This window comes from Pteropus vampyrus, unplaced genomic scaffold, assembly GCF_000151845.1.
Source record: "Pteropus vampyrus isolate Shadow unplaced genomic scaffold, Pvam_2.0 Scaffold2, whole genome shotgun sequence".
Lineage (NCBI taxonomy): Eukaryota > Metazoa > Chordata > Mammalia > Chiroptera > Pteropodidae > Pteropus > Pteropus vampyrus.
The window spans coordinates 23,712,896-23,727,881 of NW_011888783.1; positions in this window are offsets into that span (position 1 = coordinate 23,712,896).

Below are 14,986 nucleotides of genomic sequence, written 5' to 3' on the forward strand. Positions count from 1 at the left end.
TTATTATTTATTATGTTATACTAATAAATAAAAAATTTAATAGCATTTGGCTATTTCATGAAAAATATAGTTCATCTAAATTGATTCACAAATAGTATAAATCTTGAACACAAATAGCTTTCAAAAAATTACTTCAATAAAAATACTTCTGAGATCATTGGTTTTATCTATGAATTTTTCCCCAAACTTTTTGAGAATTAATAATCTCTATAGTACAACCAAGTGTTCCCGACTAATAGGTAATATTTACATACTCTAAGTTTATTTTATGATTTAGGTAGTAGTACTTAACAATATTTAACAAAAGTAAACTATTTATAAAAATAGATGTTAAAATCATAAACAAATCATATTAGAAAAGAAAATTCAGCATTATATTGAAAAGATACTGTTACACAAGGAGATATTCTTCAGAAATGCAAAAAGTTATTTAATATCTGTAATATGTCAATATTATATAAAAATTAATAATTGTAAAAAGAATGAAAACCAAAACATTATTCAAATATAATATTCGGTAAAAAATGTTACATGCTTCTGAGGGGAAAAAAATCCTTAATAAAACAATATAAGGTACTTCTTAATATGATAAACTATATAGGACAACAAATAGAATTTTTTATAATAGTGAAACTCTATCATTAAAATTATAATAAAGATTTTTTCTAATTATCCAAATTTTACCTAGTAATATTTGTATTGTAAGATATTAAATAAAAATAAAATACATAGGCATAATAAGAGATTATATGTCATTGATTGTAAGATATACGGACAGATTTTTTTAAAAATCAGTTTAGAAGGTTTATATAATATAAATCATTGGTTTTTATATATAGATATGTATATAGTTTGTGTGTATTTTATAATAATTGAATCACAATCCATTGGTTAGACTACAATTGCAGTTACAAGTAGTTAGAAGATACCCAATTAAAAGATAGCAAAATAAAATCTAGATGAATTAATAAAAGTATTAAATGTATTTAATTTGCTCTTTTAGTAAATTAATTTAATAATGTAATAACTTGACAATTAAATTAGAAGAAAATAGGGGTATCTATTTGGTTTCAAATTTTACAAGTCTCTTAGAACTTAAAAAAAAATACACCAAGGGTTTAATGATGGGTTTAACTATGTAAAATACTTCTGAACACTAATAACAATGTTTAGACTGAATTAAAAGCAAAACAAAATTTTTTGAAAAAAATATTTCTTAAAGCATAGTAACAAAGACTTTAATCTTCCATTTATAAACAAAGCATATACAGATGAATAAAAAATTAATAAAAACTTCAATAGAAAAGTGTGAAAGAACAAGAATAATATTAAATAGAACAGATGAATACCATTAAATATATTTTCAATGTTTACCACACAAATAATCAAATAAATTAAAATTAAAAGAGAAATTGAAGGCTTCACTTATCAAATTATAAAAGATATAAAAAATTGTGCCTGGATAAGAATTCCATGAATGGACTCTTTGTCCCTAAGAGTAAGTATGTAAATAATTCTTTCTCAAGAGTAACTTGGAAATGTGTGTTAAGAATATTTCAAAGTATATATTCCATTTGGTTCAGTAATTGCACTATTAAAACTTATGCTAACAGTAATGGAAAATACATTGTTAGTTGAAAATTTGAAATATTCTAATTTAATATAGTAGTGGAATGGCTAAATTTTATTTTGGGCAGCTATTTAAAGAAATCTTATGAAAATGTTAGAAATCAGATATCTGATGATTATTTCAACCTTTAGTATATAATATAATATGCATATAATATAATATTAAATAAATGAAATTTATTTCTACTAAAACAGTGACTCAGTTAATGAGAAACAGACAATAGAATTTTGTTAACTAACTTTTATTTAACCAACTTACTGGATTAACTCAATGCTACTATCCCCCCCACAAAATTAATCACTGCATTGTACCATACACAGAATGCTTGAGATTGTTAACTCACTACTAGATGTGTAGGCTCACTACTTATAGTCTCTCCTGTTGAACTATTTGCTTACTAAAAGTGAGTTACATAAATGTTCAAAGGTTTCTTTATGCCTTTTGAACTTATTGTTGTAATTAAGTAGTTTAATTAAATTTTATATAAACTGATGAAATTAGAATGTGAAAAGAAAGTTATTCTGAAACAAAAATCTGATGATTTGGAAATATTAAATACAGATAAGTATAAACAAACTGCTATGAAATTACATATAGGCAATACAATATTAAAATACATGGGGTTAGTATAAAAATTTAAAAGAATTCTCGCTCAGATTACATGCCTCTTTAACTTTTCATATCACTTTTAAAAAACCAATACTTGAAATTGTAGACCATATAGGACAGAGTATATGAAAATCCCTTTAGATGACTATAGTCGTAGGAAAAATTATTGTCCCATGTCAAGATATCATCAAATCCTTACGGCTTTCTCTGTTTTCAGTCAAAATAAATGGTTTTCAGTATGTATGTATAATTTCACATATCCTCATTCTTCCGGACTTTTTCCAATTCTCACACTAACAATTAGTCCTCATGACTCTTAAGCAGTATCCTGTTTGATAATGACTAAATAACCAGTGAACATTTGGCTTCTTAATGCCATGAGCCAGGAACCAAGACAGAACTCTAAGTGAGATAGGAAATTTGAGAAAGAACCAAAGTTAAGAATGACTGTCTGTCAGTCTGGTAGAATGGGGATTCAAAGTCATAATAGAAGAATAGTAGAAAAGAAAAAAAAAAAAAGAAGAAGCAATTTTTTTATATGTCTGAATCACTGGAAAGGAAGAGTGTAAATATGCCAAATATTAAGAGTGGTTATTACAAAATAGTGGAATATTGAATCATATTTATTTTCTCCTTCTACAATTAACATGTGCTACTTTCATAAACAAAAACAGAACAATGTGTTATCAAGGAATGTAATTTGATTAAGAACTTAATAATTTGATTAAGAACTTAAACTGTACTGAGTAAAATTCAGGTAATTATATTTTAAAGTAAAATACTTATAAAATATACACTTTAAATAATTTCTTTATCTCTGATGTAAGAAGAAACAAACCATGCGTTCCTGCCCTGTAATGTGCAAAAGGAGCAGGGGACAAAAGTTAAGCAGTAAGGATGTGGGAGAGAGAGAAAGACAGCAAGTCTAGAAATAAGCCACTCAGTAAGAGAAAGTTGGAATGATCCTTCCATAACACAGTGCAAGGGTAGAAAGGTAGTTTTTCCATTTCTGAATGTTGGCTTGTTAATAAGAATTAGTTCTTGGCACATAAACAACTCTGACGGTGGAATATGTCTTGCTTCTTAAATTCATATGAGCTACCCATAAACTCATGAGTTCCTGGAATTTTTATTAAAATTTTCATATAAACAAGCAATCATTTTAAGACTATAGTTCCTGGTAATGAAATCTAGGGATATCATCAAAACATGTATTTGCAGATGAAAGAAATGGGGAAGGCATTTTTAAAGATAGATTTTTATTAAAATGCTTATTTTTTTATTCATTCACATTGGGTATTACAGCACCATTAGTAAATTGTTGTTTTTATGAGTCTGTTTCACTCAGGAAATTTCTTAATTCATTACATTTTATTAGATCAGCAGTAATGGACCAAAAACAATATCATTTATTTTTATTACTACTGTAGGCTAAATCACAATGATTTATATAGCCAGATTGAAGCAATGACTGTGTAATTACTCTGTTATTGTCAACAATATATTTTTCTTAAATAAGACACTTTAACCACATGTAAAGTCAATGAATATAGAAACTTGTAAGTGAAAATAGTGCACTAGCTACCCAGCCACCATTTTGTACTTAAGGTATAATGTGGATTCATTCTGGATGGTGGGCAGGAGTGATGTAAGGAAACAGGCAAAACATTGGTATTAATGAAGTGCCAATGATGGATCTCTTATTGTCATGACACATGGTTTTAGAATGTTCATTATATCATAAATGTAGGGGTCTCATTCCTTAAATATAAACTGAATGTAACCGTTCTAGACATAGAGTCATCTGTATCTTTCTTCTCTTCTATAGAAAGGACTATTTTCTAAGCATCTATAACCATTTTCCTTTAATGTCTTACAATTCCAAAAGTCATAATGTGTTAGTAAATGTTTTTTCAGTCCAATTTTCTGAAGCTTAATGTCACTTCAGTTAGTCCTGTTTTCAAGAAAAGTAGAGGATAGTTGCTCTGATACATGTATTGTAATCTTTAAAATTTGAAAACTCATCAAAAAACATTTTCTTTTTCTGAGTAAATAACTTCAATTCAAATAGGAGACTTCAGTAAATAAATATTAAAGAATCCAGCCAACAATTTTGGGGGTTTCTTTTTAGTAATGTTGTATTAATATTTGAAGCTATCATGAAATAATTACTTTCAAAATATCTAGAGGCAAAAGAATTATGGATTCACCATTCATTATCCACAATCCACACTCTGGTATCCAAAAGCATTGAAAGCCAAAAATTAATTCATTTGGCAGCAAAACCTGATCAGAGCAGTCATGTGGCTATTTATAGTTTTTATTCTACTTAGTGTTATTACTCAACTATTTAGATGCAATTATTTTAATGTGCTTGATTACAGAATACTGTCTTAGAATCCACTGTAAGTGTTCCCTAATAAATAATGAATGCATTGTGTACTTTCCAAAATTGAAAAAAAAAAAAGAAAAGAAAAAAGAAAATCCTTATTATGAAACACATTTGGTCCAAAGGTTTTGGATAAGGGATGGTGAATTTGGTTTGGAAAGGTGAAATGAGGTATAGTAAGTAATTTTATTCTAAGCTAATTTTTAAATATTTTGTGTATTGCCTAACCTTTTCTCTTAATTATAGTTATTTCAACACCAAAATGGGCAATATAAAGTCAGGTAGCTGTGCACCTTGTCACTAGTATTGAGATAAGAAGAAGGACAATATTGACAATCCACATATAGAAAATAGAGCAGATGACCTTATTGTAAGCAATTGGGGGAGAAGAGATTAGAAATATTTTGTCAAAACAATTTTAGAGATATTGGAGTAAGCTTAGAGAACCAAAAGGGAAATGTTTTAAACTTAGAAATTCAGCTGACAATATAGCTTCCTAAAGTGAGATGAGAGCTTGTAATCAGGTTCTTGGTGGATTACAGACTACCTTCTTTCTTCCAGAATGCTCTGATCTCATTCTGTTTTCTCTTCTGCTTTTGACATTGGGTGGCCTTTTATTACAGTTATTTTATATTCTGGACTATGAAGAGTTAAGTAATTTCCAAGTTTGATAAGTTACAGCTATTTCTCTTTAAATATAGAAGTTGCAATATTGGAAATATTAATCTTAAATATAAACTAAGATGTAGGATAGCATATTTCATTACTACTAATTTAGAGCACTCTGAGTGAAAACAAATACAAAAAAGTTCTAGCTCTTTCTGTTCCTTTTCCCTCTTCTTCACTTCTGTTTTCCTTGAGCTTCTTCAGCAGCATTTCAATTTATCTTTAACAGTGTGATTATGACAGCTGAAGCTAACAAATATATAGATAGTCACACAAATGAACACGCAAGAACCCAAACACTAAAAGTTTGCTCATACAGCTATGAACCATTTCCTTTTTTGGTAACAATGTAGACTCCACTTAACAAAAAAGGAAGAAAATACGATCTAAGTAATTTTTAAATTTGCTTGTCATTTCTATACATACTATGTTAGAATATAATTTGGAAGAGTAATACATTACAAACTTCATTTTAATGGATATTACTGAACTGCGTTGCTTATAGCAACAGTGTATTCTCTCATCTGTATCTCATATTCTACATTCTTTCTCTTTCTCCCTGCCACAAGTGTGAGCAAGGGAACACCTGGTCTTTTCATAGTATTTCTTTCCTATTTATTTTGTGTGTATTGTCTAAATCGGTACATGTCTTGGGAACTTAGTATCATTAAAGATAGTTTGCTTAAGTGAAAAATGCCTGTGTCTGATAAATTGAAAGAGAGAAAGCCACTCCATGCATTTAGTATTTTATAAGAAACAGGTCGGGGGGAGGGGAGAGCAAAAATGTCCTTAAAGAAGAGTTGAAATATTTTTTTAAATGCTATGTTGGTTAAGTAACATTATTGGGAATGTTTAATTTATGAACAATTTGTAATTTAGTCAACCATCACAAGTTAATTATAGAAGCATTACAATTTTGTCAGAATACTCGAATTGGTTAAGCTAATCTTTTTGGATTGTGGTTTCTTGTTTAATCTTTTTTTCTTCTTTTTTTTAAGTTGATAATTTACAATCTGTCAACGCATGGATTTATGAGAGATGATGCAATAATCATTTGTTGTATTTATCAAGTTAATAAAAATATTTTAAAAATTATTTTTAAAGAGAGTAGATCCAAAGAGAAAAACTTTGTGCTGACTCTATATTGTTCTCTAGCACATATTCCTTTCCCTAGTCATCATTCTTACTGCACTAAAGAATGGACCTTTGGTTAGGAAGATTCATCTGCAGAGATACAGTTCGGTCAGTGCAGGTAATATTTTATGGTACTTTAGGGAGCTCTCATTATTTTCTACTGAAATTTCCCCTTATTGAATTAACAAAGGTTTTCATGACTTTCATTGCTGGAACAGAATCTAAAGCCTAAGAGAGAAGTATTAACAATTTATGGGAAATCTTTAAGAGATTGAAAGGGCTAATAGATATTAATGAAAAATTAAGGTAAGCTGACAGGTGTGACTGCCACACAAATAGCAAAGTGTATAAGATTTGAATTGTATTCCTTGGAAAAATTGTGTTTGCAAATTCTCTAAAGTGGGCAAATAGATAATAATCTCAAAAAGCAAAATTTCAAGTCTTTTTCTTTTATCAGTTATTCAAGATATTAATGGTGTATCTAATATTTTCCCCTGTAAAAATCAATGATTATTTCAAAATATGAAATGTAGGTAGTCAGTATGTGTAGAATAGAATGACAGTAAAAAAAAAAAATTAAGAATTGAAGAGAGTAAAAGGCAAAGGGCAAAACACTTTATTCAACTGAATCAGCAGAAAGTGGGATTTTTTAAAAGTTAAAATCCAGAGTTTGGTCTAATTTCTCTATTTCTTCTTAAACTCACAGTTTTCTTTTATCCTGGACTTAACATGAGCTAATGGACAGGACCTCCCATTTTCTTCAATTCCTTGCCTGCAGAATTTGCTGCAGAATCACTTTTTCTCACTGAACTCTATCATGTGTTACCGAAGAAAATAAAAAAATATTGCCTTATTGGATGTGGAGAAAGGAAGCAGCATTTTAGAACCGAGACAGAGGTCAGCATTTGTTTGTGCTAAAACTTGATGTCACCATTTGAGTAGCTTCCAATTGAACAGTTCTATCCCTGTTGATAGTCCTGCTCACAAAAGAAAACATCTAATTTCTGATACGTTCCATTTGAGGAGACAGAAGTTACCATTAACCCATTAGAAAAGCCACTGGCACTCCTCGGTAATAAAAGAAAAATTTCAAAGTAAACATTATATTGTGTAGAGCCGAAAGGCTTGGAAGTGTCAACTTCTGGTGGCCTGTGTGTCAAGTTCTACTGTTCCTCAATGGAAAGATTCCAAACCTTGGGTTTTGTGTAAGCATCTTCAGAATTCTGAAATATGCGTCTGAAAAAGTTTTGTCACAAACATAATTAGAAATTAAACCCTATCTGCTCTTTTTTAATTAAAAAAAGAAAGATTTTATTTTGGTAAGTACTCTTAAGATGAGATCGACCCTCTTAACAAAATTTTAAGTTGATGATATTATATTTTTGACTATAAGTATAGTATTGTGCAGCAGAACTCTATTTATCTTTCTTAACTGAAACTTTATGCTTGTTGATTAGTGATTCCCAATTTTCTCCTCCCCCCAGTACTTGGCAACCACCATTCCACTCTTTGAGTCTGTGAATTTGACTAATTTAGATAACTCATGTATGTGGAATCACACAGTGTTTGTCTTTTTGTGACTTACTTATTTTAGCATAATGTCTTCAAGGCTCAATCATGTTGCCGCATATTGCAGAATTTTCTCTTTTCAAGACTGAATAATATTCTGTTATATACATATACAACATTTTCTTTATTCATTCTTCTCTCAATGGACATTTAGGTCGTTTCTACATCTTGGCTATTGTGAATAGAGCTGCAATGAACGTGGAAGTGCTAGTAGCTCTCTGAGATTCTGATTTCAATTCTTCTGCATAAATTCCCAGATGTAAGACTGCTAAATAATACAGTAGTGCTATTTCTGATTTGTTCTTTGTACATTACTCTTAAGTCTCACCTCCTTAAGTTTACAAGGCCCTGGAATTGATATCTCACTTTTCCACACTCTATAAATCTAAACACACTTGTCTTTTTTTGGTTACTTGAGTATATAAAACTCTTTGGCTTCTGAGCCTTCTCAGTGTTGTTTTTAGAAAATTATATCCTTCTTTTTCCTTAGGTAATTCTTACCATAACGTCCAAACTTGCTTTCCTTACAAGATTGGGTTAGGTGCTCTCAATGTCACTTCTACTTCTTCAGAGTAGTACTAAACACCGCTTACCGTAGTTGCCTTTTTGCATATTTTAAAATCTCTTCACAAGATTCAAAGCTCCATGAAATCATAGACCAAGTCCATGTCACCATGGCATGCTTGACATATATAATGTGTTCAATAAATTTGTTCAATGAATGCATGAATGTCTACTGCCACTGAAATAAGCTGAGTTTGTGAAATAGTTTTAATTTTTAGGGTGTTATACTTGATAAAAGAGATGATTTGGGGGTTATTTTATTGATGATAATAATATTAGTAGCAGGGATAATAATAATTGCTACTAATTTTGTTGATTTTCTACCATGGCTAGGCACTATATTAAGAGTTTTAATACATGACTCCATCTAAACCTTATAACAGTTCGAAAAAGTGGGTATTATATTATTTCCCATTTTATAGATGTTAAAACTAAGACTCAGTAACTTATGTAATTTAATAACAGGAAAAGTCAGAATTTGAATCAGATCTATTTTCAATGATTGTCCTGATGTCATTATACTAAATGGCTTATGCAGAGAGATTCGGGGAGTAACATCCTTCCAGTATTTGATTAGTTTCTATCATTAATAGTTTACTTTTAAATTATGAGGTAAATAATTACATAATAGAAAATTAACTAAATAAATAAATGAATATTTCGAAAGTGTAGTCTTTCTCTCTGGCACTATATGCTTAGTGCTATAACTAAGAAATAGTCTTAGATATAGATATATACTTAAATGCTAGGAGTCCTAATTAACACTTTACCTCCTTTGGTTAATCACATATTACAATATCCAGTTTCCAGAGTCTCGTGATTTTTCATTATTCTACTTGATGGCTGTCATTACTTTGCTGTAGGACTTTTGAACATTATCATTTTTACCATTAATATTATTGTTGGGTCTTAATAATAAAAATTACAACTAATACTATGGTCATCATTCCATCTCCACATTTGTGAGGCAGTAACATGATTGTCACCATTTTATATTATGCCACTTGTATTAGTAAGGATGTCAAACTTATAAAGTTAAGTCATTAATACATGGCAGAGCAGGGATAGGAATCCAAGATTTCTAACTCCAGAAGTAGCAATCTTTAGGTGTCGGTGGTTCTCACTGAGCAAACAACTGGGAAATAATTCCTGTTCTTTCTGCCTTTTGTCTCCTTATGAAGTTCAGAGAGAGAGGAAATCTCTATTTCTTAAATATAGACCTATAGCCTATTATTTCAGAGCATATTTCTATTGGGAAATATTTATGAAAAAATTCTAAGTACTCCCAAAATCCTCTATGCATAACCTGAGAGGTTTCTTAACTGAATTTGAATTCTAAATAATTTTTAATTTAACTTTAATTGGTTCGGGAAAGACGTTTAAGGCTTTGCCCTGTTTCTTTTTACATATTTTTTATACAAATATTGTTAAATAATTACATAATAGAATACAAACCTTATGTTTAAGTTGAAGGCACATTTCTATTATTAACAATAAATCCTTTCAGTGACTTAATCACAAAGTTTCTCACATCTGGATTTATTGCCATGATTTGGTGGTAGTATTTGATCTGACTTGAGAGGGTGTAGGTAATATGTGATAAATTGCTTTGTAAATTAGAAATTAGAAACTTCGACCTGTTGAATTAGGCTAGGGCACCTGTAAATTGAAGAGAGTAGTTTTCAACATGCAATGCAAGAAAATGAGTACTCAGTGACAGGTATAACTTCTTCCTTACTATTATGTCTGAAAATGCAGGTTGTTTCCTTGATGGCCTATGTTGCTTGGGGATTCGACACCTTAGCTAAAATACTGAGCACACACTTGTTTGGGAGACTTCCTTATATTTACAAAAATATTTTTGGAAGTTGCTTTCCAGCCAGAGACATCAACCTTCTAAATTTCTTTAAGATTTGGCACTTGCCAGAAAAATGCCATGGAAAAAACATAAGTGTGTATCTGTTCACAAATATAATTTTGGTTTGATCAAGTATGAAAAAAAAAACATTAAAAATATTCCGAGGTGACCATAATAATAGACTTCAACTTTGAAATTACTTTTATTTCTAAAAATGGAGAATCTAAATGAAGTTATGTTTCAAAAATATGTTAACAAACATCATCATCAATAACAAAGTGGCCAAGTTTAGCTCACAATGTTGAGTTTTATTAAGTACTCCCAAAAGAAGTTTCTTGATATTTTGTAGATATTGATAAGAGATAGAGAAAAGAGATGACTCTCTTACGAGTCATTGGCCAGTGGAGCAAATTCTAGGCCAATTTGGTGTTATCTCTGGTTTCCAGTAAACATTCTTCTACTCAGAGAATGACAATGTATAACATTCTCTGGAGATTGGGAAACTAAATAAAATCTGGGTTACTAGTTTCTCAAGGTAAGATGATCACTGGTCCCTAGAGAAAGACAGCTTTACATGCCACATTTGACTGTGCAGTTTTGAATTGCTCATCAAAAGCCCTTTTGTTGACTGAAGGATCTGTGAGTCAGAATGAACAAAGACATATTTACATTATAGCAGATATGTGGACATACACTTCAGTCTAAGTGTCGAAACTCAGCAGATATTTTTATAAAAGGAATATCTCACTTGCCAAGAGTGACACTTGAAAACTAGCTTCACTTAGCATCTCTGTCTCATAAAGATTCCACAGCAGCCAAAACTATCGAAGGCATAAGAAAAAACAAGCACCTATCACTCAATGATTTCGTTTTGATTTTCTTGAGACTGAAAGAATAAATATTAAATAACATCAAATATCAGTTGGGCATATGTGCCAGCCATTAATTAACCTACATTTATTTAGAAAGTAAATGATTTATTAGAATATACTACTAATAATCCAGTTACTAATAATCATTTTAAGATATTTTTTCATATATTTAACAGAGGTGTTAGTCACTTGGATATGCCTAAATTTTCTAGTTTTCTGTGTGTGGTCTTTCTATAGTTTAGCATGCAGAAAATCTGATAGTTACTCTCCATTAAAAATTTCTAAGAGCAGTAATTTTCTGAGTCTTAGTTTTCTACTCACCTCTTGCTCTGAATTCTTGCTTCCACTGTATTCTAAATGTCGCTTGGATCTCACCTCCTGGAGTTGATCTTTTCTCTCCATTTGGTGTTAACCTAAAAGTATCACAGACTCTTCGCAATTCCCTAAATCAATTAGGAAAAGGAGACTAGAGTAGGATGAGCGTTTCCTTAATGTCTGAGTATATTGGATTAAGTTACATCATAGTACAATACCAGAAATGACTGACAACTGAATCCTAGGCACTTTTATTCTTACTTCCTCAGACTTTTCTGCTACTAACTCTGCTTTCTCTCTATACACAAACCCAGACACCTAAACTGCTCCCCACACCCTACTCGTCTCCCCTTTTAAGCAACCCTGCCAAACATATTAAAATTAGTTCACTGAACAAACAAAACTCAAAGAGAGATTAGGAAATGTGTTTTTTTTTCCCCTCTCCTCTCATTGCTGACACTCCAGGATGCCCTTGTGCATGTGTGCGTGGGAGCACACAAGCACATGCACACGCATACACACACAGACCCAACCCCTCGCAAACTCTCTCTCTGGGCTTGTTCTTCCCTGTTCCCTGGGTAAAATCTAGCAAATATCTAATGACTTTTGTGATCACTTTTCTATCATAAACATCTTTAAATCACAAAAAAAGACAATTCATAAATTAAAATGCCCTGTGCTTTTAAGTCAACACTTTGAAGCTCATTTTAAATGAAAGCTTCTTGCTAGGTCCAGTTAGGGGTCTAGTGAGGGCAGAAAGTCTGGAGCATCACCTCTCTTTGGCCCCACTCCTCACGGTCCTTCTCTTCCATCTCTGCGGCGAACAGCTCTGGCTCTTTAGACAATGAAAGTAGAGGGGAGGGAAGAGAGGTAAAGTCAGGAAAGATCGGTTTTGACTAGATACCCAAATAATTTGGTGTTAGCTTTATCTAGGATAGCCGGTGTTTTAAAGTTGAGTCATTTATTTTCTTTTATACTGTGTTCACGAGTTCTTTAGAGGACCCTTAGTTCCAGAGCCTTCCGACCTATATAGTTCCATTAATTCGGGCAAATAATTTGACTAACTTTATATTTCCCTACTACCTCTTAGTTTCCTGTGGTCCATTTAACATGGACCCTCTCTATTAGGGTCTTATCAAGTGCTGCACTTGGGAAAAGTCCATCTAAATAGAGTCAGAGATGTCTCTCTATCCCTTCATGCTCCTATGCACCAGAGAGAAACACTCACAGCCATGTATTTCAGATACTCTCACCCACCCTATGTGACCAGCTAGAGAGCCTAAGCATGTTTTTCCCATGAAGATATCAGAAACACATTAGAAGAAGCAAGGCCTCTTAAAACCCAGGCTTGGAATTAGCATGCTGTCATCTCCATCAGTCTTTTGGCCAAAGCAAGTCACATGGCTATACCCAAAGTCAAGGATCAAGGCAACATACTCAACCTATTTACTGAGAAAAATTGCAAATTTACATGACATAAGGTTTGGTTACAGGGAAAGATGAAGAATTGAGAACAATACTACAATTCTCTCTGGCTAGTATCAGCTATTTTACCTCAGCATATGGAAACTATCACTCCTTTGTCTTCTGTCATCTATTGTTGCTGATGACATACACGTTACAGTCTAATTATCAGAGCTACTTGGGTTCTCTCTCTCTTTTCTCCTTGGTGGTTTTTAAGATTTTCTCTTTATCATTTGATATTCTGCCGATTAACCAATGTTACATTAATCAATTAATATTTCTAAATGTGGATTCATTTTATTTATCTTGCTTGGTACTCAGGGTATTTTCCCAATCAAACATATTATTTTTTTTCAACTCTGAAAAACTGTCAATAACTGTGACTTCAAAAAATACTATTCTACAATTTCTTTCAGTTTCATTTAGAACTCCATTGGTATAATTGGGTAGACATTGGTGTTTTTCTGTCTATTCTTTATATTTCAGCAGCTCTTGCATTCTTTTTCTCTCAGGCTTGGTTCTGTATAAATACCTTAAGACAACATTTGCATATATTAATTTTCTTCTCACCTGCATCCGATCATAGTATATACTAACTATTGATACCCCTCCATGATTATAATTCTCGTTTTCAAGATTTTGAATTGGGTTCTTTTCTTCTTCACCAAATACTATATCATATTTGTCTTTTTTATTTCTTGTTCTTTAAAAAAAAAAATGAAGCTTTTTTCTTTCTCTGAGAGCAATGTAATAATATGTTAAAATATTTGTCAGACAATTTCATTAACATATTATTTTTTAGCAGTGCTTTCTCAACATTAATGTACATATGAGTTGCCTCATAGTTATGTTAAAAATGTGGATTTTGATTTGGCAGTCTGGGGTGAGGCCTGAGATTCTGCATTTCTAACTATTTCCTAGGTGATGCTGATGTTTATGGTCCATGGATCAAGACCCCAGAGTTTATGACTTATTATTTGGTATTTTTAACTGCCTTTTTAAGCATTAAATATGTTTGGGATGCTTTTTTTCAGACTCATTTTGAGTGACAACTATTTTATTAACTTTGATTTCTTGTTTTCTTCTTCAAGTTCTTGTGCTCACTTCTGCCTCCCTTTCTAGTGATTTTATGACTGACCCTACACAACTGAGTTTCTAATCTAGAATAAAGTTTTTTAATGATGCTTACATACCACTGGCATGTGGATATTGAGGATATGATAGCCATGTTCAAGGAGGGGTGCAGTTTTGGTCATTCTTGGTCTTAAAATTCTATCTGTGTCTCCTACTTCCCCAGAAAATGAGTAACGTCATTCATCTTTTTTTTTTTTTTTTCCCCTCCAGCCTTATTTCATGCATGGAGAGCTGGAGTTCCTACCCAAGCCCTTAGATTCAGCCAGTGAGTTAGATTCCATTTCCTGTCTTATTATCTTACATGGAACACTTTTAATCCACTTTAATTCTCAGTAGCCAAACTCCTTGATTCAGTAGGCCTCCGGCTTCAATTCTACTCACCAATCTGCATTTCTGTTCCACTGCCTCTACGGAAACGTTTGTCTTATTTTTAAGCATAGACATGTATTTTGTTTTTCTCGTTGCAAATTTTACCTGTCACTATTATGTGTTTGGAGCAGAAAGAGTGCATCAAAGGGTAAACACATAGAGACATCTTAACCAGGTACTTTTTTCCTTCATTTTTAACTTGGATCAGGTTCTCTACATTTGGGATGAAATTTAAGCATAGACGTTAAAAAATATAAATTAAATAATTATTGGAAATAATAAGTTGGTGCCATCATTTTATAATTTTAACTAATTAGGTCTAAAGTTTTGCTTTAGAAAAGAGCGTTTTTCAAAATGAATTTCAAGTACCATAACTTGCATGTGAAAAATACTCCAGAAGTTGTAAAAAAAAA